This window comes from Natator depressus, chromosome 7 (assembly GCF_965152275.1).
Source record: "Natator depressus isolate rNatDep1 chromosome 7, rNatDep2.hap1, whole genome shotgun sequence".
NCBI lineage: Eukaryota > Metazoa > Chordata > Testudines > Cheloniidae > Natator > Natator depressus.
The window spans coordinates 35,677,426-35,705,236 of NC_134240.1; the positions used below are offsets into that span (position 1 = coordinate 35,677,426).

Genomic DNA, 27,811 nt, shown 5'->3' on the forward strand with positions numbered 1-27,811 from the left:
TCCTGGTCTTCTCTCACTCCATTAATGTGCTGCCTGCTTCTGCTGTGCACCCGGTCATCAAATGCCACTTTAAAAAATTAGAGCTTGATGTCATCCATATAAAAAATTAGCAGATTATTTTTGAAAATGTTAAACCAGTTTCACATAGTGAGCGACAGTATGTTTCTTTTATAGGGTGGTTTTCTCACATTGTTATGCTTGTTTTATATTCTACATTACTGTACAGTTTCCATGAGCATATGGGGGGGGGCGGCTGTGTGTGATTGGAGTACATTAATGATTTTAGGGAAATTCTGTAATTATCACTACAATTATGAATTACTACGTAGTTCTGAGTTACAAATGTATTATAATGAATTAGGACTGACCATTTTGTTGTTGTTCATTAATTGTTATCGACCCCTTGTACGTAGACTTCTAGACACAAGCTAGGCTAGAAGGTTTAATTGGCTGGATAAATGTCTCTTCAAGCCAATGGGGATGTGGTATTTGTATCCTGTCAAAAGCACTCCAGGTAGGCCTATTTCTTTCCCCCTGGGGGCTTGGCTGACTTGCGCAGATTATCTGAAACAATAATCAAAGTACAGCTTTACTGCTGATAGTGCTTTTGACTGAATGAAAAGCAATGTTATTGGCAATGATGTCAAAAACAAACAAAAAACCCTTCATCCTTAAACGTGTATTTTAGGGTGTGGGTTTTTTTTTTTTAATTTTTTTTTTAATTCTGTTAAATCTACATAGTGTAATAATTGAATTTATATTTGCCCTGGAGCTATTTTAATTTTGGGAGATGAACAAAACAGGGATGATAATAGCTCATTTGCACATATGCCTGACTTATGAAGTAATTTGGAATGTGGCATGTGAGTATTAAAGTGTAAGAAGCTGAACACATATTGAGCCAAATCTTGAGGACTTTACTTTGGCCCACTTTTGTCCTGTGAGAGAGCGGAGAGGGAGGAAAATATCCATGAAGATGCCCTCTTCATTTCCTGCAGAAAACATGACTGGGATAGCTGCCAAACCCAGTGGATCCTTCAGGAATCATAGAGGCCAGAGTGGCTCCTTCCCTAACCACCTGTCTGCATTTCCTCCCACATTCTGGTTCCAGAGCTATGGAGTACAGTCTGTAAGGTGTGGAGGCCGGAGAGAAGGTGACACGGAAAAGGGACTCAGCCTCCCTTTGTGCATTGTTCAATGGATGACCTCCAGGTCACACCCTTCTGAAGTATTCTTTCCAAATGGTTCAGCTGGAGGATTTGGCCTGCTCACCCACCAAACAGCTCATGGGGCCTGCCTATATACCTAGTGGATTCTGAGTGATCAGCAGGAGGCTAGACCACTTAAGCAGAGGTCTTGTGCCTCCAATGGTCCCTGTGCACCCTGGTAGTTTAGTCATGGAGACTGGAGACTTGCCTAGCCATGGTGGCATGGGACTGTACCTGGAGGAACGTTCACCATTGCATAAGTAGCTCAGTGAGAGAGGCAACTTCAGCCTAATCATTGTGGGGCTGTGTAGCGGGGTCGTCACCCACTCCTGCCTGGAAGAGCTTAAAAAAGCCCTGGGAGAGGGCTGGGGCAGGGGAAAAGCTGGGCTGATTGGGAGGCAGCCGTAGCTGGGGCCATGCCCCAAACAGACCCAGCTGGCCCTATAAAGGCCAGGGAAGCCAGGAGCTGAAAGAGTCTCCTCTAGCTGTGGAGGGAGAGGAGCCTGGCTGCTGGGAAACTGAGAAAGTACCTGAGGTGGAGCAGGGCTGGGGGAAGGCCAGAGGAGCTAGGGGAGCTCCGGCCTGGAAACCCCCCAGGCTGCAGGCCTAGTGGAAGGCCAAATAAGTACTGGGGGATGCAGGGGACAGCCAAAGGTAGGCAGAGGCAGCAGGTCCAAACCCCCCTTGCCTGTGATGAGTGGCACTTACATTGCAGTCGGCCCCATGGAACAGGGGCTAGGTGATGACTGGCAGTGGCCATAGACTGAGGCGAGGTGGAGATAGCGGGTGGGGGTTCCTTGGGGAGCGGAGACCCAGATCTGTCTGGGGTACTGCAGGTGGCAGCACCCCAGCATGAAAGGGAGTACCGGGGTCCAGGAGGGACTCGGGCCCCAGCGGCAAGCAGGACACCGGCCTACAGAGAGCGCTCCAGAGGCTGGAACGCTAATTCCCTGGACGACCAGCAGGAGGCGCCGAAGGGGTGAGTCGCAGCACTGCCACAGGCTGGTATGAGGAGGATAGGCATTTTATTTCCTCCATGTCCCCTCCACATCCAATGCAGTCCCTTTTTGCCACACTGATTTCCACATCTGAAGAAAGCCCCAACTATGCAGGGACCTGAGAAGTTGGAGGAGGCAGGGTGCTATGGTGATGGCTAATCTCCCACCTCCCACGTAGGAGAGGTGAGACCCATGGGAAGTATGTCCACTCTACATGTGGATATAGGGCTCCATGTAGCCCAGAGTAGCTCCTTGAGATCTGGCCTGTTGTATGCAACTGATTAAAATGCTGTCAGTGAACAGAACGATCTGGACAACTTGGTAAGGGTGGGGCCCTGTGACACAAAATACATTTTAATACAGCCAAATGCAAGTATGTACATCTAGGAACACAATAAGAAGGCCATATGTCCAGAATGGGGGGACTGTATCCTGGAAAACAGTGATTCTGAAAAGAATTTAGGGGTCACTAGTGAACAAGCAACTCAGCATCTGCTCCCAGTGCAGTGCTGTGGCAAAATGGACCAATGCAATTCTTGAATGTATAAAAACAGGAGTAGGGAGGTGATTTTACTTCTGTATGTGGGATTGGTGAGAGAGATGCTAGAATACTACATACAGTTCTGGTGTCAACATTTTAGAAAGGTTGTTGCAAAATTGGTGAAGGTGCAAAGAGTCATAAGAGTGTTTCAAGGGCTAGAGAAAATGCCTTAGACTGAGAGATTTAAAGAGCTCTCTCTGTTTCACTTGTTTCATAATAAATTGAAAGGTGTCTTGATTGCCATGTATAAGTATCTTCATGGGAAGAAAATACTGGGTATTAAAGGACTAGCTAACTTAGTGGAGAAAAGCAGAACCACCCCCAGTGCTGGAAGCTGAAGTCAGAAAAATTCACATTGGGCCATTTTTTTTTTTTTTAATTTACAGTGAGGGTGATTAACCATTGGAACAAATTATGAAGAGAAGTGGTGGACTCTTCTTCTCTTCAGATCAAAACTGGATTCCTTTCTGGAGGATATGCTTTAATTAAATGCAAGTTATTGGGCTCAATACAGGAGTAACTGGCTGAAATGTAATGGTCTGACTTCGTGTCAGACCAGATGATCTAATCGTGCCTTCCAGCCTTAAACTTGATGAATGTTTGAACAATCAAGTGTTGATGGTTTGAAGTGGTCTAGAAGAAATTTGGGAGGAAAACTATGTGCTAAGTTGGCCAAAGTATTATATCCTAAATTAGGTTCCTATGGCATGCTTTCAGTAAAGGAATGGAACAGAATGGGGCACTGTAGATGGGAAGGGCTCCGTGTTACTACAAAGAATTATTTCCCAGATGTCTGGCTGGTGGTTCTCACCCACATGCCCAGGGTCTAACTGATCAGAATATTTGGAGCCAGGAAGGAATTTTTCTCCCAGGTCAGACTGGGAGGAGATCCTGGGGGTTTTAGTCTTCCTCTGCAGTGTGGAGCATGAGACACTTGCTGGTTTGAACTAGAGTAAATGATGGATTCTCTGTAACATGAAGTCTTGAAATCTTCAAATCTTGATTTAAGTAACTCAGTCAGAGATTATGGGCCTATTACAGGAGTGGGTGCGTGAGGTTCTGTGGCCTGCAATGTGCAGGAGGTAAGACTACATTATCATGATGTATCTTTTATGGCCTTAAATTTATGAAAATAGATCCCAGTTCCATGAACAAGTAAAGCTAGTAAATGACTTCATTTGCTATTCCATACAAAAACATGGGATTCAAATATTTGGTAAATGCATAGGTGCTGGCTTCCTCTGGGCCCGGGTGATCAACCCCCTGCTCTGTCCCAGCCCTGCTCCCAACCCCTACCCCCAAGTCCCACTTGCACCCCGCCTCTTCCCTGTCCAGTTCTGCGCCCTGCCCACTGTATGACCCATCCCCACTCCTCCCCCCCCCCCGTCCTGCCCGGAGCCTCCTGCACCCCACAAAACAGCTGATTGTGGTGGGCGGGAGGCACTGGAGGGAAGGGTGGAGCTGGCTGCCAGTGGGTGCTGAGCACCAATTAATTTTTTTTGAGCTTATGGGTAAACAAAATTATAACAAAATGGTGGCTAAGATTTAGTATTCTGTTCTTTTTTATGCCGTCTTGTTGTATATCTAACATAGGGCCTGATCCTGCAATCATTTAAGCATGTGAGTAACCTCAAGTATTTGCAGGATTGGGCTGTTATACAGTCAAAAACCATATCCTTGTCTGAGGCTCATCTGGTAGGTGATCAGAGGCAGTTCTGAACCTGCCATTATGGAGCTACTAGAGTAAAAGAACCATGTGTAACAAGTTTCTGCCATATGCTCTTTCTGCAGAGAACAGTGAGCAATCAATTTTGGTATATCTAGAGATGGGAGTCCAGATCCAGAATACTGGAAGCATTACTCCTTGAGTCCCACCGTAATAGTTATAACTCAAAACATGTTTAATATAAGCAGGAAAAGGCCCAAGATACTACTTCATCCTCTAAATGGACCAGATTTTAAAGTATGAATGAAGAGACTGACAGTAAACAAAAAGCTTAATGGAAAAAATAGGCTAATTTTGAAAATAAGGAACATCCCAAAGTACATGAACAACTTCTTCTCAAGATGGCAATGTTTGGCCTCCCTAGCTTCTCAAACATGTTCTGGAGCCACTGAGAGTTGAAAATGGGATGCCCTCCTGCAGGCTGAATCCAGGCTACAGTGCTTTGTCAACATGGGAAGGAAGTGTTTTTTTTGTTCAGTTCCTCCGTTTTGTGTGTCTTTCACATAGTGTCAAGGACAGAAACACACCGGGAAATGTGATTGTAATGCTTTTGGCAGGGGGACTCAGTGGCAGGTAGAGTGCCTGAAACTACTTCAAACTCATTATTTGAAACTGACTACATTTCAAATTTAGTGTCCCTTTTAGCTAGAAAAGAAACTCTCATATTTTTCAAAATATATTTGGCCTGTGTCCTCACTCAGGCCAAACTCCACATAAGCAGTAAAAACTTGAGTAAGAGCCACATGATTGATACCAACAAGTAATTTTCCTTGAATTACACCTTTTAAAAAAAACTATCAAAAATGGCTTTAACACACAGTAGAAAAGATTACTTTTCCTCCATAAGAAATTCTAAGTGATAACATTTTTCAGTATAGCAAATAGTTCTTCTTAAAACAATCAAAGGGAGCATTTCATAATAGATCATTTAAATAGCATACTAGAAAAAACAGACAAACTTTTTAGATTAAACATCTTTATTTTACTAATTCATAATATGAAGGTTTTTTAAGTATAAATTTATTTTCTAAGAGCTAACCCCCCATCCCCCCCCAAAAAACCCCAAACTCCTTGAAGTAATAAATATAGACCTCATTTGGAAGTTGGCAGGAAAATAAGATAAAACTAGGCAGACAACTAGTATTTAAACCTCATAAATTATTCTAACATAAAGCCTTTTTTAATCTGTGACATTTAATCTAGAAAGATTGTACTTTAATATTTATTTTTTTTTTCAAAGCTTTCAAATGGCAGCTGTATATTTACACTCCTCCTGCTTGAAATCTAGGGTGAAATTGTTTTGGTTCTGTCTCAAATGTAAAACTGGCAAATAGAGACAGAAAGTAGGTGAGACTATCTTTTATTGGACCAACTTCTGTTGGTGAGAGAGACAAGCTTTCAAGGCACCAGAGCTCTTCTTCATATAGTTGTATTCTTTCTATGCTTATGAAGACGTTTGTATACATTTAGACTGTATCCAATAACCTTAGCTTAATATACTAAGTCTTGTATTGAATTAGATGAAAACAAATAGTTGATGACAAATGTAAACAAATTATGTAATGGACTTTTTTGTTAAGTGATTTGAAGTATAATGCTGATGGGAACAAGAGGATGCAGAAGCAAACTTTTCTTACGGAAAAAAAGGGGTGAGCATGTTCAGAAGAAATGTCAAGATTCTTTAACTTGATGTAAAAAATAAAAAAAATTGTATGTGTGGTAGTGCTTCAACAAAACAATCAAGAAACTTTTAATCTGCAGATTTGCAACCTACTGTACCAGAAACACTCTACTTCCAAGTGTCATTACATAAGCGTGGGGGTGATGGGGGGGAGGCAGGGAACCAACCCCAAGCAAGATATGATAAGTTAAAGCTGGGTTGGTCAGCTAATGTTTTACCTTGAGCATAACTTCTAGTGGATAAGTTTTTTTTGTTTTTTGTACTGAAGTATTTGAGGCTGACTTGCCATCTGGGATTTGTTGATCAAGTCTAATAATTTAACTGCCTTACAGTGTGACGCACAATTTAAACCAGACTGAAATTATGTTCAGATAAATCTTGTAACTTGGTTCATCTTTTTTTGTTTTGTTAAGCAAACAAATGTATCTTTTTATGATAGGTCATCCTGAAGCATGTGCTTGAACTTTTTGCTGCCTTTTTGAAGGAATATGTACAAATTTTTTTTTGGAGGATCTCTATCGGCGATAAAGGAGCGGAATTATTTTTAAATTATGCTTTCTGACTTTTGCACATGTATGTGTGGGCTTTTTCAGATATGCACTTCTACTAAATGTAGCCGTCATTCTCCTTTTTTATCAAACGGTTGAAACACTGCCAGTCGTCTTTGAACAGATATTTACCCCCCTACAAACAATTCTGAACAAATGATTTTTAAAAATCCCTCTGCATAGTTCAGTCCTGAATCTTTCTGCCTGAGGTATTTCTAGCAGTACCTCATGTGTACTTACCAATAGTGAACAGTTCTAAGGTAGGTATAAACTTTGTCTCTGTATCAGAATCCTGTCCAGACCCTTTTAGTCCTCTTCACCTGTTCTCTTACTTACATAAGTAAGCTTCCTTTTAGAAGACTACCTCTGTTTCCGAACGCATCAAATTCCAGTTCCAAAATGTTCTGCCAGTCAGTGTGCTTTCCCTGCTTTGTACTTTTTTAGCCCCATCAGAGAGCAAGTAATTGCTATGGTTTCCTAATACTGGTGTGTGACTGACTGGCTCCTAATGTGTAACAACTGTATAGTACTGCTGAAACACTGACCCTATTCTTACAATGTTCTTCTGTTAATATGGGTCTCTTTGTATTTATAGTTCCCCCTCTATTTTTGTATTGCTACACAGCTGAGTGTCTTTCTCCTTTGGCTTACACTTTGTTTTCAAAGCTACACCCTAAAGGAGGCACTGCAGATGTATTTTGTTTAGTTCACGTTTGTTTAGCCTGTCATTTTTCCGAGGCTCCTTTAAAAATGTTGAGCTTGCAATTAAGTTGCATAAATAAAAACAGCACAATGAAACTATTATTTATGGAAAGCTTTCTGTCTCTTACAAACCCATGCTCAGTAGCCTTTGGGTTAGAGTTGAGTCTTTTCCACATGAAAGTAAGAAAAGTAATAGGTTAAAGTTTGTATTGAATGTTTGAAACGCTACATAATTATGTCATTATGAGGGCTTGGAAAAAGTCTTTGACACTTACTAGCCCAAAGATGAAATCTACTAGCCCAGGGGAAAGTACTTGTACTCTCACTAAACCTTGATTTTTAGGACTCTTTCTTATTTTTGTATTGCTTCTTCCATTGATTGCAAAGTGCCTTTCAAACAATGAAGGCTCAGAATGCTTCTCTGATGCAGGTGACTGCTATTACAGTCATTTTACAGATAAAATGAAGTTAAGGGACTTGTTCAAGGCCCCATAATGAGCTGGTGGTCCAGCATTACCCATACATTCAAACTTCTTGTAAGTCTTGTGATATTGGGTGTCAGTTTTTTTCCCCTTAAAGCCGCCAGCTCACAGCCATAGGAATGTGTGAGAATTTCAGTGTGCTTTTTCTTACGTGAAAATTTCTAGTCCTCATGGTGTGATGATTCTCTGGGTACCCAGGACGGAGAGTCACTTTGTTAGCCCCTGCTTCTGTAGTGATAAGGGAGCCTTGCCTGAGGTTGCTGCGTGTTGGCAGCCTGTCAGCCACTCAAACGCTCTCTGCTGTGGGCTAGGCAAGCTTTGACTTTGCCTTGGAGGTTAACAAGAGATACACCTCAGTCTGCGTCCCCTTGAAGCATTCCCCTGTGATATCCAGCCCTGACACTGGCTCCTCACAGAAATCCCAGACACTCTGCTCTCAGTTTTACTTTAAATCACTGCTCTGCATAATGCACAGCACTTGTGAGCACTTAAATCTTCTTCTGTTTTATTCTAAGACAGAATGGGGTTCTCCAAGACACAGATATTGGCTTCCTCCGGGCCCTGGGGGTGCTGAACCCCACCCCATTTCCAAGCCCCCATCCTGCCCTGCCTCTTTCCACCTCCACTCCACCCCTGCCCCACCTCTTCCTGATCAGTTCTGCCCCCTCCCTCCCAGCACCTCTTGCATGCCGCAGAACAGCTGATTCCAATGGGTGGGAGGCACTGGGCGGGAGGAGTTGATTGTGGGGGCTGACAGCTAATGGGAGGCACTGGGGCTATGATTGTCAGGGGCTATGCCACGGAGTCGGCGCCTATACTCCTAGAAACAAGAGAGTGATGGAAATGAATGGTTACAATACAAAACACAATAGTAAAAAGTGAACTAGGATCTAAGCTTATTAATAACTACCTGTCCTAGCTGATAAAGTAGGTTGTCCCCCAAAGTTCAATCTGTTGCGGAGCTAGATGGCTTCACAGGAACCAGGATTCAAATTTTCATGAAACACCCCCACTCAACAAGAAGTCTCCTCAGTGAATGAATGTAGAGCATCTGTGCAATACTGAATCGGTCTTTTGTCTTTATTCATAGATGGGGCAATCCACTGTCTGTTATGTTCCTTTTTACCTCCCGTGGTTTTGATTGTTTGCAGCTGTCTTTGGTTTTCCATTAACTGTTCTGGGATGGGGCAAGGGTAGACAACTGATCCTTGCATTGCATTACTGGCTGACCAGGAGGGGTGACAACTCCCTCCCGCTTGAATGGGCTATCACTGAGACACATGATTCCCTGCTGACTAAGTTTTGACTTCAAGACTATGCAGCTTAGTTTTCAATATAATTCCATTATCCCTTAAATATTAGAAGTACATACCTCTCTCATTGGTTGAGTATTGATAAGTTGCAAACTTTCAGTAGAGACCTTACATGCTACCCTTCAAAGATGAGTACCATGAAAGTGGTGTATTAGGTGTAGTGAGTTTGTCAGATTTGAGGCAGGAGTTGCTTGTAAAGAGCAGTGAACCCTTTGTCGGTTAGAACAAATAGGACTCTGTGTCACACATGGTTGCAGAGGAATGGAAAAATGTGAACCTTAAAGACTCAAAACCAGAAGACAAATAAAATGAACCTAAGGTTTTATTTTTAACCCTTTCTCATGATTTGTGAATGCTTGGGGTTGACCATATGCTTGTGAAGAAGAGAACCTTTAGAGAACTAAAGCTATATTTCTTCTTAGCCAAGCTACACCCATTTAATACGAACTCAGTGATCCTACAGAGGCTTACTCACGTGGGCAAGTATTTGTAGGATTAGGGTTTAAGGGCCAGATTTTTAAAGATATGTAGACATCAAACTCCTACTGATTTCAATAGAAGTTAGGTGCCTAAATCCTCTTAAAAATCTGGCCTTAAGTCTCTAAATATTGGAAGGACACAAGCACCAATGAGGGAGATGAGTTGTTGAGGATTGTGCAAGGCGTATGACTAGGACTATAATTGGACAGTGTAAATATGTTGTTTATGAACCATCATTTTAATAGCTATGGAAGAAATGTTGTTTTTGTGGAGGGAAGAGCTCCAGCTGTTTCCTGAGACTACAATGGGCAATTCAATAATTACTCCTAGCCTATGCTACAAAGAGGATAGGCAGAGTTACCAGGGGTGACTATTGAAACTTCTCAGCAGTAGCCAAACTCTGCTCCTGTTAAGCTCAGTGGACAGAGTTAGACGAGTGTGGAACACTTCTGACAATCCCACCCACTACAGACCTAGGGAGAGATTCTTCTACAGTGCATGTGTATACTGAATTGGACTTCACTGCTCACAAAGCATTTTTTACTAGGCCATTCATTCAATGCTCTATCAGAGGGAGACATTCTTGTTTTCCTTCAAGGATACTTACTGTATGGACATCTTTAGGAAATCTTAGCTGTGGAGCCAAAAAAATGTAATTGGTTTGATTCTGTTCAGTGCACCCTTCTGAGCTTTCAGTTTCAGTACTCTAAAGTGGAATAATTTGTTTGATTTAACATTTCCGATTGGGTTCTTTTTAGATGAATTGGTGGTGATGGGAATTCTGAGTCTCTGTACTTGTGTACTGAATATATGCACCTTCAGAGCAGCATGTTACAGTTTTTATTTGAGAGTAGTCTCAAATGACTAGTACAAGTTTTCATCTTGTATTAATGTATGTCATTACAGATTAAATGCCATTCTAATATGGCATAATCCACCATTTCTAATTGAATGGAAGGCTGCAATTCTAACAAGGGGTTCTGAAATAGCCCCCTTCCACAAAAGAGCACTAACCCAGAGAGGAATTTTATACAATAGTCATGGATAGGATTTGCAAATCACTTCCCTAATTCTATTGAAATTTTTGTTTCTCTTTTCTCTAAGATAATTTATTGGTGTAATGCCCAAATCAAATTTAGGCATTAGATTGTTTGTTTGGTCAAACAAGAGTCACTGATAGGTGTAAGACAAACACTGAAAATCATACTTAAAATCTAGAATGATCCTTATAATAATGAAATCACAGAACTAACTGTATGGTATGTAATCTGTCAGTTAAATCAGCCTCTGTACTAGAAGACTGGTGGATAGCTAATGTGATGCTGGTTTTTTAAAAAGGGCTCTGTCAGGGTTCCCTCCCCACTCTGAATTCTAGGGTACTGATATGGGGACCCGCATGAAAGACCCCCCCCCCCAAGCTTAAGTTTAAAAACTTCCCCAAGGCACAAATCCTTCCTTGTCCTTGGACGGTATCGCTGCCACCACCAAGTGAGTTAGACAAAGATTCAGGAAAAGGACCACTTGGAGTTCCTGTTTCCCCTAAATATCCCCCCCCAAACCCTTTCACCCCCTTTCCTGGGGAGGCTTGAGAGTAAACAAGGTGAGCACAGACCAGATCCTTGGATTTCTAGGACACTAAAAACCAATCAGGTTTTTAAAAACAGAACTTTATTATAAAGAAAAAGTAAAAGAGGCACCTCTATAAAATCAGGATGGAAGATCATTTTACAGGGTAATAAGATTTAAAACACAGAGGATTCCCCTCTCGGCAAAACTTTAAAGTTACAAAAAACAGGAATAAACCTTCCTCTTAGCATAGGGAAAATTCACAAGCTAAAACAAAAGATACTCTAATGCATTTCCTTGCTATTACTTACAATTTCTGTAAATTTAGATGCATCATTTCAGCAGAAGCTGGATTACTTGCTTGGTCTCTCTCTTTGTCTCCGAGAGAACAACAAAGAGCACAAACAAAAGTCCCCCCGCCCCCTGCAAATTTGAAAGTATCTTCTTTCCCCATTGGTCCTTCTGGTCAGGTGCCAACTAGGTTAATGGAACTGATTAACCCCTTACAGGTAAAGGAGGGATTTTGTGCTACCCTTAGCTGTATGTTTATGACAGGCTCCATAAGCGATCCCAGTAATTACAGGCCAGTAAGCCTAACTTCAGTCCCAGGGAAACTGGATGAAATTATAGTAAAGAACAGAATGATCAGAAACCTAGATGAATACGATTTGTTGGGGGAAGAGTCAACACGACTTTTGTAAAGGGAAATCATGCCTCACCACTCTGTTTTAATTCTTTGAGTGGGTTAACCAATGTGGACAAAGGTGATCCAGTGGATATAGTGTACCTGAACTATCAGAAAGCTTTTGACCAGGTGCCTCATGAAAGGCTCTTAAGCAAAGTAAGCAGTCTTGGGATAAGAGGGAAGGTCCTCTCATGGCTTAGTAACTGGTAAAAGATAGGAAGCAAAGGATAGGAATAAATAGTCCATTTTCAGAATGGAGAGAGGTAAACAGCATGTCCCGCAGGGATCTGTACTGGGACCAGTGCGGTTTAACATATTCATAAATTATCTGGAAAAAGGGGGAAACATTGAGCTGGCAATGTTTGCGGACAAGACAATATTACTCAAGATAGATAAGCCCAAAGCAGGCTGCAACGAGTTACAAAGGGATCTCACAAAGCTGGGTGATTGGGCAACAAAATTACCACATGGAATACTGAGTGCTGTTCTGGTTGCTCCATCTCAAGAAAAGATATTAGAATTGGAAAAAGTAGACGGGCAACAAAAATGATTAGGGGTATGGAACAGCTGCCATATGAGGAGAGATTAAAAAGACTGGGTCTATTCATCTTAGAAAAAAGATTGGGGGTGGGGGATGTAATAGAGGTATTCAAAATCATGAATGGCGTGGAAAAAGTGAATACGGAAGTGTTACTTAACCCTTCACATAATACACAAATCAGGGGTCACTCAATGAAAGTAATAGGCAGCAGGTTTAAAACAAATATAAGGAAGTTCTCCTTCACACACTTCCCATAGTCAACCTGTGGAACTTGTTGCCAGGTCAAAAGTATCACTGGATTCAGAAAAGAATTATCTAAATTCATGGAGGATAGGTCCATCAATGACTATTAGCCAAGATGGTCAGGGATGCAATCCCATGCACTGGGTGTTCCAGAAGCTGTGACTGGATGAAAGGGGATAGATCACTTGAATAATTGCCATGTTCTGTTCACTCTCTCTGAAGCCACTGACATTGGCCACTGTCAAGACAGGACACTGGACTAGATGGACTATGGGTCTGACGCAGTGTGGCCATTCTTACGTAACATAAAAGGAAATAACTTTTCTTCCACAACTTCATTTGTCCCTGCTTTCTGCACCAGGTGTCCTGCAGTTTTCAGGCTGTTGATGGAATTACTTGTAACTTTTGAGGATTGGATGATCTCCGTTAGCAAGCCGGGCCCTTGCCTGGCTCCCATTTTACTGCAGCAATTTTGTTGTCATGAATTTACTCACAGGAAACAGCTTTAGCATTCCCTAACAATTTCCCACAAAGTTCATCCCTCCTCACCAATGGGACTTGCTATACTACTGAGAACTTGCTTAAACTCCTTCTTTTCAAGTCCTATTGGCTGTGAGCTGACATGAATCCAAGCCTTTTACACTGGAAGGAGAGAGTCGCTTTGAGACCATGCTATTTAACTGAAATTATAGTTTGGTAGTGATAACTTTTCCAATGACCCATGATGCTCAAATACCTCCATAACGTTAATTAAATGTGTTGATTTACCAAGGCCTTTGGCGCTTTGTTTAATTTTAGTTCATTTAGATCTTTAGTCTAGCCTGGCTCTGTCCATTTATGTAGTTGCTGTACTCCCGCCTATATTATGGTCTAGTGAATAAAGTGATAGCGAATTAAGTGAATAAATATATATATATATATTTAATATATTGTAGTACCACTAAAATGCAGTGAGTAAATCTGCCTACCTAATGTTTGCATTTCTGTAAGAATTGAAATAAAACCAATAATTAAAAAAAAAAAAAGATTCAATGGAGAACTCCCAGAACTAGAGGTGGGCAGAAAACTGTTCTGCTGTCCCACCAAAATTTTTGAGACCTCAGAAAATCTTCCTGTCCCAGATTGGACTGAAGTGTCAGACTTGAAAATGTTTCTGGTTTGTATGAATTGAAACGTTTCAGTTTTGACCGTTTCATTTTTTAGCTGATGTTTTGAAACTCTCATTTTGAACCAGAAAACAAGATCCTTTTTTTAATTTAGAAAATGCCAAAACAAAACTTTGCAACAATTTCAAATCTTTTTTTTCCAATTAGTTTTTGTTTGAAAAATTTGTCAAAACTAACACCTTCCCGCATTCCATTTTGGTTTCAACGAATTGGCATTTTCCAGTTAAAAAACATGGTTGGAAAATTACCAACCAGCTTTATCCAGAACTCTACAAAAAGGCCAAAGGCAGAGGGTCTTAAAGCAAGACACACAAAAAATCAGCAACAAATAAGGCCATTTAAAGAGGAAAAACCCATTTTAAGTAGATTTTTAAGTCCCTTGCTAAAATGAAGCGCCTATGAAATATTTCAAAACTGGCATGTCAACTGTTCAGCTAAACACAATATTTCCCCCTCATTGTTCAGCTGAATAGATGTTTCCGTTGATGGAGAGTAGGAATGATATTTCACCAGTAATTCTTATTCATCCAGAACTGATCACAAGTTGCAGTTTTGTAACCGTTATAGATCTGTTCCCTTTTCAGATAAAGGGATTCTTTCAAGAAGTCAGTCTTAATAATTGATGGCCATCGTATCCCATTATCTTCACCAATTAAAATGAATTCTGTTTCTTTATTCTAGAAAGGGAAAGTAATAGAAACTAAATTAGAATGTGCTGCTTCAGGCTTTCCATCAATTTATCAGCTGGCAATTTTAGTTGGAATGTGTTTGTCAAGAAGGGACAAAAGATTCATGACTCAAGCAGATCCCTTCCATTTCCAAAGAATAATGAAGTGTAGGGTAAATCGATGCTCCCTGTTTGGGCTGCTTGCCCTAGTACAGTACCGGGGGGGGGGGGAGAGAGGGTATTTGACCTCCAGTGATTTTAAAGTCGGCTTTCTAATCCAACTAAAATCAAAGTCTTAACAGATAATAATGCCTGCACATGGTTACAATACCTTAAATAAATGATGATGGCTTGAGGACTCAGACTTTGATTGACTGCCAAAGCAGATGCTTTGGCCTTTTTCTTTATTTGCTAATGTAATTGTGTATTTTGATTTTAAGATGGTATGGAGGGAAACTGTCATTTTCCTTAACTTTGTGACATAAGGTCAAAAATAAAGAATGGTTGGCTACTATTAACTCAGACTTTGCACTTATAATAACTAATGCTTTTCATGTGTAGCTCTCACAGCTTCTTACAAGGGTGAATAACCACAACTGTCCATACCCATTATACAGATGAGAAAATTGTGGCACAGAGAAGCTAAATGACTTTTTTCAGCAAATGTAGCAAGTCAGAGTTCCTGACTCCTAGTCCACTACCATATCCACTGGAGTACTTTGCTTCCCTCTGTAGTAATTACTTTGCATATATATAGATATATTTCTCCAAGGGCACCATAAAAATCCCTTAAATTAGAAAATGTCATGGGTGGCTGGCATGCTGCTCTTGCAGTCTGACGTTAGTCATAATTAATTCACAAATCATATGTGATAGGGAAATTTAAAATGTTTAGCTGGAACATATAATGGAATAAAGAGAAATGAAACATTACAGTCGGAGTGTATCTTGGTTAGACATTAATTGTTGCCTGCTGTTCCAGCAGGATAGCCTTGAAAACAAAACGCCTTATCTGAAGGATTTATTCTACTCTAAAAACATAAATGAATAAATAGCTCTTGTTGACTTGTTTGCACACACAAACTACATAGATGAGCATTGGGCTTGTTATAAATACACGTTTATTTAGTCTCCATTAGGGTCTTTGTGTGCTAGCAAAGTGGAGCTAATATCCTGCTAAATAAAGATGTTATCCAGAAGGCCTCTAAAATTCCTCTTCTGTTGCTTTGTCACTTCTTAAACTGAATGACTGTAGTTGCTTGTAGTACTGCTTTGCTCCCTCTGAACTCTAGCACCAGAAAAACAAAGTGCACGAGTGAGAAGAGCACTCACCACTTAAACAGGCAGTAGCTCAGGCGCCCGAGCGCTTTCTTCCTGCTATTACTGGTGTCTTCCTCCCCATCCTGTCTACTGTCACTAAAACAAATGGTAGCACATGGCATAGGGGGCAAGCCGGGGGAAGGAGGGAAAGAGAAAGGGACACAACTGATGGGCCTTGGTGGAGGGTTAAGACTGGCTCAAGCGGGAAAACAACTGGCATAAAAAAGTGCAAAATCATGACCCCTCCTGCTTGCTTCCCGGCATGGTCAAGAAGCACACTCATCTCCACTCCACTGAGGCACTTCTATTGCATACCACGCTTCTCCCTGCTCACAGACTTTCTAGCCCCCTGGAGTTTGAACCCTGTGGTGTGGTGTGGTGTGCTTCTTGGTTTTAGTTAGACACTGACCATCTCTGAGGGAAGCTCTGTCACCCGCTTCACCACTATTGGTATGTCTTTGTGTCATGCCCTGGCAAGTTTGCTGCATGTTGCCTCTTCTTTTGCTTCCTCCTTTCTTTCTTATGCTCCTCACTGACTCTCTTCTTCAGGTGGCTTATCTAGTGTTTTTGTTTTATTTTTTTTTCATTCTTGATTTTGCACTTTTTTTATGCCAGTTCTCCCGCTTAAGCCAGTCTTAACTGATGGACCTCGGAGGCTTGTGTCCCTTTCTCTCTCTCTCTCCTTCCCCCTATGCCATGTGCTAACATTTGTTTTAGTGACAGTAGACCGGATGAAGAAAGGTGTTGAGCAGCACCACTTTTTGGAAGGGAAACACACGAAGAGCTGGGGAGTGTGTGGAACATGAAGGCTTTGTGGAGTGGAGCTACAGAGGATTTAATAGTACAGCTATGCATCCGTGCTTTCAGATGCTTGTTTGAATCTTTCCGTTAGTTATTTTTATTTATTAACAGATCTTTCTTTTATAACAAATCTTTATGAAACCTGTTTTACAACTTAAAAAGATAAACTTGATATCTACATAATTATAAATTGGTCTATGTAAGTCCTTAAAGCAGTATTGATGAGGTCTGCTATCAATCACTTTCTTCGTTAGTTCTATTTGTATATTTTGCTTGCTTGATGTTGGCTTACTGCATATGTTTTTGTACATGGTTTAGAGGCTAGCTTGGTGTAGGCTGTTCTATGCCGAACCTGTCACACTATATATTTTTGTGAGTAGTAAGGGGCTTGTGTGTCCAGGGTTTAGATACTGTTTGCACTTGTAATCTTCAGAAACAAGGCAAGAATTTTTAATGGAGTTTGGGATTCACAAGTGAAGAGGGCAAACTTGGTACGTGTTAAACTTTCTGTCTTATAGGGTGTGAACCCCAAACCAAATCTGTCTCATTTGCTTCAATTTTTACTAGCTGAACAGCTATTACTTCGTTTCTTTGCCTGTTAAAATCCTCTGAACATGGGTTGCAAAGCAGTGACCCTAGATTGCCTCTTTGGTTCCTCTGACTTTAACTTTTATGTATTACACCTAGGGAGATAAATTCTGTGTCCAGTTATACCTGTCTGGCCCCACTGAAGTCAAATGAGTTGCATGGATGTAACTGGGGCAAAGTCTGACCCATAGCATGTTCCTGAGATTCTGTTTTCTCAAACACTTGTGCTGGTGAAAAGGCCGGTTTATCTGCTGCTCCTCCAATTTGATGTAATTCTATTAAACTTCTATTTGCTGATCTTCAGTCTTGTGATTCTATGTGCAGTGCATAGTAATGAGATCTACAGTCTTAGCAGTGGAAAAAGATCCTGACTAAGGAACAGCCTAACTGCCCAGTGCCATAGGTACATGTACCTCCTGGTATATGCACCAGTGGGTCTTCACTCTCAATGGAAGATGAGGATACCGGGCACCCAAGCCCAGGGCACGATTATATTTCTCTATGGGTGCTTTGTAGCTTTGACCCATGGTGCTGTGGTCTGATGTGTTGCCTAGGTCCATGACTAACTTTCTTCCCATGTTCTGTGCACTTCCCACATAACCATGATGTGGTAGGTAACTATTCTGCTCTATTCAGCACTGGCGAGGCCTCAGCTGGAGTACTGTGTCCAGTTTTGAGCACCACACTTTAAGAAAGATGTGGACAAATTTGGAGAGAGTCCAGAGGAGAGCCACAAGAATGATGGAAGGTTTAGAAAACATGACTTATGAGGAAAGGCTGAAAGAATTGGGTAGGGTTAATTTAGAGAAGAAAAGATTTGGGTGCCGGGGGGGAAATAAGTCTTCAAATATATAAAAGGCTGTTATCGAGAGGATGGTGTTCAACTTGTTCTCCACATCCATAGAGGATGGGAGAAGAAATAATCATCTTAATCTGTAACAAGGGAAATTTTAGGTTAGACATTAGGAACAGCTTTTTAACTATAAGGATAGTTAAGTACTATAATAGGTTTGCAAGCTTGATTGTGGAATCCAGTCATTGGGAGGTTTTTAAGAGTAGGTTAGACAAACCCATGTCAGGGATGGTCTAGGTATACTTGGTCCTGCCTGAGTGCATGAGGCTGGACTAGATGTACTCTCAAGGACCCTTCCAGCCCTACTTTTCTATAAGTCTATGAAAATCATTTCTAAGTAGAGTCTGGAGTTCTCCAGGAAACATAAGCATCTCTTTAATTTTTAAATGCATTTCACACTGTGTTCATTTTAAGAAGTGCATCTCACCTTTCAAACATTCAGCCAATCATTCTGTGCAAAATGGGTCTAGATTTTCTTTAAGGAAATCTCCTTTGGCTTTATCTTCTTCATTTTTGCCACATATACATAAATAATTATTTGTTAGACCTGAGAAAATTTAGGGCACCCAAGAGAGCGTTATTTTCAGAGAGCATTTTTTTTTTCCCCGCAAGCTGTCAATGTGTAACAGATACATGGTACACTTATCCTCAACATATTGCATTTAATTTCTCAGCAAAAATGTATGTTTAATTTTTAATGAAAATCCTGTGTGTGTGAGTGGGTCTGATGTCGTGTATGGCTAGGAAAATAGGCAAATGTAATGAAGCAAAAATATTAATTCTGCGTCTTAAGCTTTTTACTGCATTTTAGAATGAACTTAAAATGCATCATATTGTTCTAGCTCTTGCTGTTTTCACCCTGTGTGAAAGCTAATAAATCTCATTCCTCTTCTTGTCTCAGTTTACTTGAATTTTTCAGCAGCGATCTGATAGTGGGTTCTAAATAAAGCTGCTGGAAAAAGAAGAAAAGAACGGATTTGAAATAACAGTAATATTTTGGCTTATTTTCTGAAAAACTTTCTCTTTTTAAGCTTTCAAATAGAAATGTGACACACTAGAGAACAGTAGAGATGTTAATCAAAGGCAGTTAAAATAAAAAAGCCTAGTGCATCACTTAAGTTTTTTAGGAATTTTATTATTCATAGGATCTCTTTGTGGTTTCTTTTTTGACTAATCCAGTGTCTACATTGCAATTTAATAAATTCTGATTTCTCTTTTAATGGTGTTTCTTGCTCAGTTTTTCCATCAACTCAAGAATGAAATTTGTCCAAATGTAACTGACCTATAAACGTTATTTGAGCCCTCTGAACTGGTGTGACTTCCCCACCCCCCACCTTTGAATACGTAAAACACTGTAGAGGAACACTTAAGTAGAATGTAGGGGTCTGACCTTGGAGTCTTTATTTCTCATGTGAGCGGTCCATTGATTTAAAGTAAGTCAGGGCTACTCCTGTGTGTCAGAGCTGTCGGATCAATTCTAGCATTTGCCCACTTTTTTAAAATTCTTGTACCCTTCTTTAAATTTAGTGTGGGAATTTTGATTACTGACTAAATATGAACAAATGGAGGTTGCTACAAGACATTATGATAAGAACCTAGGGGATGTTGACACTTTCTCTTTTGTCCCATATAATTCTTATGTTAAGCGTGAATTACTACCCAAGTTCTACTGTGCAATCAAATCAATGGGATGACTCATGTGAGTAGGGAAGCATTTGGCTCTGCTACATTGTGCTCAGTGTAGCACCAAACCCTGCCCCCACTTCACCAGAAAACTAATGGAGCTGAAACTTAGTTAATTTAAAATCCTTTGCGCTTTTGCAGCATTATTCATTTTGAGGCTCATAGCATTTCACAAATAGTTGACCTTCACAACACATCTGTGAGACAGCTAAGTAGTCTCTCAGTCTTGTAGATGTGGACACTGAGGCCATGTCTGCACTACAGAATTAAGTTGACCTAACTTACATCTGCATAGAGCCGCCACAGTAATTGCATCACTGGTGCATGTCTGTGCTTTGCTCCTTGTGTTGGCAGTGCGCGTCCTTACCAGGAACACTTGTATCGATTGTGCTGTCAGTTTGGGGCATTGTGGGATGGCTCCTTAAAGCTAGTAACAGTTGATGTAAGCAATGCAATGTCCACACTGACACTGCGTCGACCAAACTATACCAACCTTAACTCTACGCCGCTCACAGAGGTGAAGTTATTAAGTTGGTGTAGTAGGGCAGTTACATTAGCAGGAGAGAAATTTTAGTGTAGACACTGATATAGTTAGGTTGATGAAAGCTGCCTTGCATTGATCTAATTCTGTAGTGTAAAGCAGACCTGAGGCTGCTAAATAAGTTGCCCGAGATAAAATAGCAAGGAAGTGACAGGTGGAAACAAAATCCAGAAGCCCTGATGATCAGTCACCTGACCTTACCCCTAGAGCACTCTGTCATAATTCAACACTTGCCTTCAGAAATGTGAAAAAAAAATGATTTTTTTTCGGTCTCCACTTTTTGCAATTAGGGATTTAAAAAAAAAAAAAGAAACACACCCAAAACCCAGACTAGAAATATGTTGCCAGCCCCACTGGACATAACTTTGTTTGGGCTGTGTTGCTAAGGTCACTGAGTCATTGACCAATAAGGTCACCTGCTAAAATTTTCATTGGTAGCTTATTGCCAGTTTGTAAATAAATGGACTTCAAATGGCCCCTGTGTACCTGACACTTCCATGACTAATAGCTGAGTTGTGGGTGCTCACAGAGTCCCTTGTTTCATGTTGTATGTAAAAATGTTGTTGTGTCAAAAATCTGTGTAGGCTCTAGAGGAAGCAAGGTTCCCAAATATGCACTAATTTATCATTAATCTGTGGACTTCTGCATAAAGGCCAGGGGTGAAATCCTAGTTCTGTTGAAGTCAATGGAAACTTTGCCACTGACTTCAGTGGATCCAGGAATTCACCAAGATATATATTTAAAGTAGGTGCATAATGTTGGATTCCTAATCCCAAGTGCCCAGTAAATCTGTGTCTGAAAAAACCCTCCAACCTCACCAAGCTCATAATCAGAAGTAAGCTCCCCAAAGATCCAGGACCCACAACCTCAAAGCAGCACCGTACCGTGCCACAACAACAGATGCAAAACCTGCAGACACATCTCCACTGCTCTGCTGATCAATACCCCCCATAACATCCCTTTCAAGGTCCCTGGGTCCTACATATGCCTATTGCAACAGGAGGTGTACATTATCCCCTGCACTAAATGCCCCAATAACTATGTGTATGAAACAAGACTATCCACTCAAATAAACGCACACAGAAAAATGATAGACAAAACCACCACAGAACATTTTTTTCACAAAACAGTCACTCCATATTTGACCTCTCAGTCCTCATCCTCAAAGGAAACATGGGAAAGATGAATCTGGAAGCTTCAGTTCATAACTTTGCTAGACACTAATAATCATGGTCTTAATAAAGACACTGGATTTATGACTTATTACAACAATCTCTGACCCACTAACTCATCTTTTTCCTCTTATGACTGCAGAGGCGTTAATGGACCACTTCACTTTGAATGGTTGCTTTGAATATGTGTTAACTGCTTATGCTAAACAATCTGTTCCACCTTGAATTTAGCAGTGACACTCTGAGGCTTTGTCTGCACTACATAGCTTTTAGCGACACGGCTCTCCTGCCAACAAAAAACTTCCACCCCCAATGAGTGGCGTTTGCATTTTTGGCAGGAGAGTGCTCCTGACGATAATGCTCTATTCACACTGGTGCTTGTCATGGCAAAACTTTTGTCTTTCAGGGGGTAGGGTTTAACACCTCTGAAAGAAAAAAGTTTTGTCGTTCAATTTCAAGTGTAGACGTAGCCTGAATATCTTTCCCAGACCTGAAGAAATTTGTCTCTTTCACCAACAGAAGTCAGTCCAATAAAAGATATTACCTCACCCCCCTCCACCGTATTTCATTCTTTGAATATATCAACCGTGATTTTGAACCTGAAAAAAGTCTGAAACTGCCTGCTACACTATAGCATTCAATATTTACACACACATTTAGCTAAGAAAATCTGAAGGCTGGATGGACTGACAATAGCCCAACATTGCTAGTTTACAAGTTACACACATGACTCGGCCATTTCCTTCTCTGAGTTGCTGAGCATTCTAAGCTCCCATTCACTTTAGGAAAAGCTGAGGCTGCCTATTACCTTACAGGACTGGTCCCTTTGAGAGGGGTGAAAAGCTAGTGTAAAAAATCTAGTGGCCTGTAAGCTCTCTGAGGTGAGGGGGGAACCAAAACCAAATCTACCTTGATGTCCTACATGAAGTCACTGGGCTGTTGTTAGTCTCTTAGATGGGGTCAGCGTCAGCCTGACAGTTACCTGTAAAAGAGGAATATAATTGCCATATATTCTATTAACCATTCGTAATAGGTCTTTCCATATATTGAACTGGATGATACAAAGTGCTTACAAAATGACATAGTCAATCTGCTGTGATTTAAATAAAAACACCCTTTACTTTAACACTGATAAATTTTAATAGTATAAAGGTACCTAATATTATTCATGAAATGCAGCATAATGAGGGGAGCCTGCCATTATCTGAGTAGCTGACTTCATTTGTATTGTGGCAGCTGTTGCTACTCCATTTGGTTCTCACTTAGATAAAACTTCCATTAATTTGAAAGGGAGCTTTGCTTGAGCCTAGTATAAAGTAGTACATAAACAACAATTGAGGAGTTGAAGAATATCTTCATTATGTTTAGTAGTGATAGTATTGCCTAATAGAAAATAGCAAAATGGAATGCCAGCCAATGGGAGTTGCAAGGTTTCTAAAAAATTACCCTATTTATTTTCCACTAAGTAAATCTCAAGTCCTGCATACTGTATAACTAAAAAGGATGGAAATGAATACTTTATGAATGCAGTAGAAAAGCATTTTAGTACAAGCCATGAATTTAAAGACTGGTTTTGCATAAATAAGAGAATGTTAGGAGTACTTTCCAAACGAATAACAAGTTAATTAAAATGCTTTAGTACTGGGGAAAAAGTGCAGGTCAGAGGAGCTAGCTTATCACCTTTTTGGAGTTGAGCTGAGCTGTTCTTCAGTCTTCTCCATACCTGGATAACAAATTTCTGGGCTGAAATTAAACTGGCAACACCAGTACTACCACCTTACACTAGTCCTTGTAGTGTTTAAAAAAAAAAAAAAGTCTGTCTTCCTTCAGTTATAGATGCCATGTAACTAGGGCTAGATGAACTGTTTCTGTTAAAATAAGCACCATTCCAATACTTTGTCCTTCACTTTAACCAGACACAAATATTTTTTGTTTGTTAAAACTGTTAGTTTGGTTAAGGGCCCACATTTTAACTAAAAGAAAAGGAGTACTTGTGGCACCTTAGAGACTAACAAATATATTTGAGCATAAGCTTTCGTGAGCTACAGCTCACTTCATCGGATGCATTCAGTGGAAAATACAGTGGGGAGATGACTACAAGCCATCAGGAACAGTATCCCCGATAATGTCATGGCAAACCTGGTGGCTGAACTTTGTGACTTTGTCCTCACCCATAACTATTTCACATCTGGGGACAATGTATAGCTTCAAATCAGAGGCACTGCTATGGGTACCCTCATGGCCCCACAGTATGCCAACATTTTTATGGCTGACTTAGAACAACACTTCCTCAGCTCTCGTCCCCTAATGCCCCTACTCTACTTACGCTACATTGATGACATCTTCATCTGGACTCATGGCAAAGAAGCCCTTGAGGAATTCTACCATGACTTCAACAATTTCCATCCCACCATCAACCTCAGCCTGGACCAGTCCACACAAGAGATCCACTTCCTGGACACTATGGTGCTAATAAGCTATGGTCACATAAACACCACCCTATACCGGAAACCTACTGACCGCTATTCCTACCTACATGCCTCCAGCTTTCACCCAGATCACACCACACGATCCATTGTCTACAGCCAAGCTCTACGATACAACCACATTTGCTCCGACCCCTCAGACAGAGACAAACACCTACAAGATCTCTATCAAGCATTCTTACAACTACAATACCCACCTGCTGAAGTGAAGAAACAGATTGAGAGAGCCAGAAGAGTACCCAGAAGTCATCTACTACAGGACAGGCCCAACAAAGAAAATAACAGAACGCCACTAGCCGTCACCTTCAGCCCCCAACTAAAACCTCTCCAACGCATCATCAAGGATCTACAACCTATCCTGAAGGACGACCCATCACTCTCAGATCTTGGGAGACAGGCCAGTCCTTGCTTACAGACAGCTCCCCAACCTGAAGCAAATACTCACCAACAACCATACACCACACAACAGAACCACTAACCCAGGAACTTATCCTTGCAACAAAGCCGGTTGCCAACTATGTCCACATATCTATTCAGGGGACACCATCATAGGGCCTAATCACATCAGCCACACTATCAGAGGCTCGTTCACTTGCACATCCACCACTGTGATATATGCCATCATGTGCCAGCAATGCCCCTCTGCCATGTACATTGGTCAAACTGGACAGTCTCTTTGTAAAAGAATAAATGGACACAAATCAGACGTCAAGAATTATAACATTCAAAAACCGGTCGGAGAACACTTCAATCTCTCTGGTCACTCGATTAGAGACCTAAAAGTGACAATTCTTCAACAAAAAAACTTCACAACCAGACTCCAAGGAGAGATTCCTGAATTGGAATTAATTTGCAAACTGGATACAATTAACTTAGTATAATGACAAACACTACAGGTCTCTATTCAAGACTAAGTGAAACTATTTCCCCACGTTTATTCCCCTCCCCTCCCCCCACACTGTTCCTCAGACGTTCTTGTCGACTGCTGGAAATGGCCCCCCTTGATTATCACTACAAAAGTTTTTCCCCTCCCCCTCCCTCCCCCCCCCCCGCTCTCCTGCTGGTGTTAGTTCACCTTACCTGATCACTCTCGTTACAGTGTGTATGGTAACACCCATTGTTTCATGTTCTCTGTGTATATAAATCTCCCCACTGTATTTTCCACTGAATGCATCCGATGAAGTGAGCTGTAGCTCATGAAAGCTTATGGTCAAATAAATTGGTTAGTCTCTAAGGTGCCACACGTACTCCTTTTCTTTTTGCGAATACAGACTAACACGGCTGCTACTCTGAAACCACATTTTAACTGGCTATCATTACTACTTCCCTATGTTATGTTCTCAAGGGTTGGGGGAAGGGTTGCCAATCCACCCACCCTAATCCAATAAAGTATTCTCTCCAGGGTGCGATCTGGTGACTTGATCCCCTGCCATTCCTTCCAGCCACACTGGTTTAGTGGGACCCAGTTTCCCCCTCTGATAGGGCGGGTGTTACAATGGAGTTAAAAGCTGTAGGCATCCTGGGGCTTCCCAGTAGCTTACATATCAGAATATATTGCAGGATCATGAAATCCAAGATGGCATGAGAATTTCCTCCCTTACTGCTGCCTTGTCTGATGATAGAGGCTTTTTGCAAGAACCCTGTTCTGTAATTAATATTTTGTGTGGTCTTGTTAAGACTTATCCAGTGCAACAACTGATTGTCTTGATCGCTATAGAATGAATTACTAAATGTCAAGGAAAAAAGACAGACCTCCAGTATTACCATTAGTGTTTCTTACATGGCTCCTTAGATTTGCAAACAATTTGAACAGGAAATTTGTGATGTTGCCGAACTCTGAACTGGCAGCAGCAGACACTGATGCCAGCATGTTCCTGTAACTCAGATTTGGCTGGTGAGCTAGAAAACCTTGCAGGAACTATATAAATAAGAATACAGGAGTTTCTGCAATCAGTTTTCTCTTTTGGTTTCTTTTGTTTCCCACTGTTTGTGTATGCGTGCACTCATTTTTTCATAGATCTCTCCTTATTAGCAAACTTCATCAATACAAGACAGTTCCTAAAAGGATTATTTATTGCAATACTTTATGCAGCCACTCTCCATTCGTAAATATAAAGCTGTTTAGGTCACAGTGGAAGCATCCTGATACCTCTTATGTACTGTTTAAACACAGTGTGATTTAGAGGGTAAATTAGCTAGGCTGCTTATTCCCTTTACAATTCCCTTTTTTAAAATCTTCCCTTACAACAAAATGGTAACTAAGCATAAACTAGGGTGAAACAAAAGATGTATTTGTATAAAATACTGCTAAAATCTCAAGAAGGTTCTTAAAAACAAGGAACAACTTGCATAAGGAAAACTTTGCAACAGAAATGTATCCTTGAAACTATCAATAGGAAATTAAACTGTCTCCTACCATGTAAAACATCCTTAAGCATGCCTTGAGGTTACTTAGTTCATCCAGGTTTCAGAGTAACAGCCGTGTTAGTCTGTATTCGCAAAAAGAAAAGGAGTACTTGTGGCACCTTAGAGACTAACCAATTTATTTGAGCATAAGCTTTCGTGAGCTACAGCTCACTTCATCGGATGCATACCGTGGAAAGTGTAGAAGATCTTATTATATACACACAAAGCATGAAAAAATACCTCCTCCCACCCCACTCTCCTGTTCATCCAGTTCTTACCATTTTCACAGATCTCTTATCCTGGTCTCTCTGTGCTTTGTCAGTTTATTCTGTATGGTAGATAGAACTCCCCTTTTCCATCGAGGAAGCAATCTCTCTAGGAGTTCAAAATCTCTCTCTCAATCCCATGGTGGGTCCTCTTGTGCTTTAGAGCAACAGAAATTCTCTTAGCTGTGCCGTCTCTTCACCTGACTGTTAATCCTTTCTGCTTTGAATCTCACCAAGACATGCTGCAGTCTGCAGTATGCTTTTATCATAGCAGCCCTCCAACGTCTACTAGAATGCCCCTGAGTTACAGGTTAACTTTATCTGTTCATGTTTATAAATTCCTGGCAGGGGGATGGGAAGATGACATTTCAACAGACTGCGCACACACAAGCCTAAAAGTACAGATTTGTACTAATAGCATAATCATTATGTAGTAAAATTAAACTGGTTTCCTGATGTGCTTCTACATTATAAACATTAAAACCACTATGACTTCTGTTCTAGTCGACTTTTTCTTAAATGGATAGATAAATAATTTTACAGTTAGTTTGGTACCAAGTGGTATCGAGTATACTTAAGGAGCCTGCAGAACTCTGAGAGCTTTTTTTTCCTTCCTTTCTTATCCATTTTTGATGTTAATGCAATTAAAACCCGAAGAAGATGGCAGTGCCCAACTGTCAGTCTGGGTGGCTTTGCACAGGACAGGTCATTTTTAAAAAACAAAATAAATGTTGTTGTATCACTGCAGATACATTTAGCTGTCTGTTACCAGGAGGAATTTAATGCCCATGGACAGTGCCAGATTGACAACCCTGAATACTGAAATCCTCTTTGTGCCCAGAGAACAGGTACAGCATGTGCAAATTCCTTCATCTCTCTACTCCCTCTCGCAGCTGCTCCAATTCCTAGCTCTGTTTTGGTTTAGTTTGTGTGTGTGTGTTTTTTTTTTGTTTTTTTAAATTATTAACTCTAAGGTGCCTATCCAATAGCTTCAGGCAGCCTAGCGCTGCGTAAGCATGTAGAAATTCCAAATGTAAAGATGCTGTGCAGCCTTGAACCACTCCCAACAAGATCCCACTCCATTAAATCAAAATAGCAAATTGATACCCCATTCCACTTCCAGACTTACCCCCTCTTCCCCACCCAAA

The 27,811-nt window shown here is 40.9% G+C and overlaps 1 protein-coding gene and 1 long non-coding RNA gene across 8 annotated transcripts in view; one reads left to right on the plus strand and one right to left on the minus strand.

Annotated features, from left to right (window-relative positions):
- On the minus strand, positions 1 to 26,894 carry LOC141990660 (uncharacterized). The gene is made up of 3 exons (XR_012640231.1): positions 26,676 to 26,894; positions 22,415 to 22,487; positions 1 to 67 (listed from the first exon to the last, which is right to left on the minus strand). It is a non-coding gene; the product is annotated as an uncharacterized LOC141990660 (long non-coding RNA).
- Positions 1 to 27,811, plus strand: part of IQSEC1 (IQ motif and Sec7 domain ArfGEF 1) — a 695,881-nt gene that overhangs the window by 20,684 nt on the left and 647,386 nt on the right. The window lies entirely within an intron of this gene.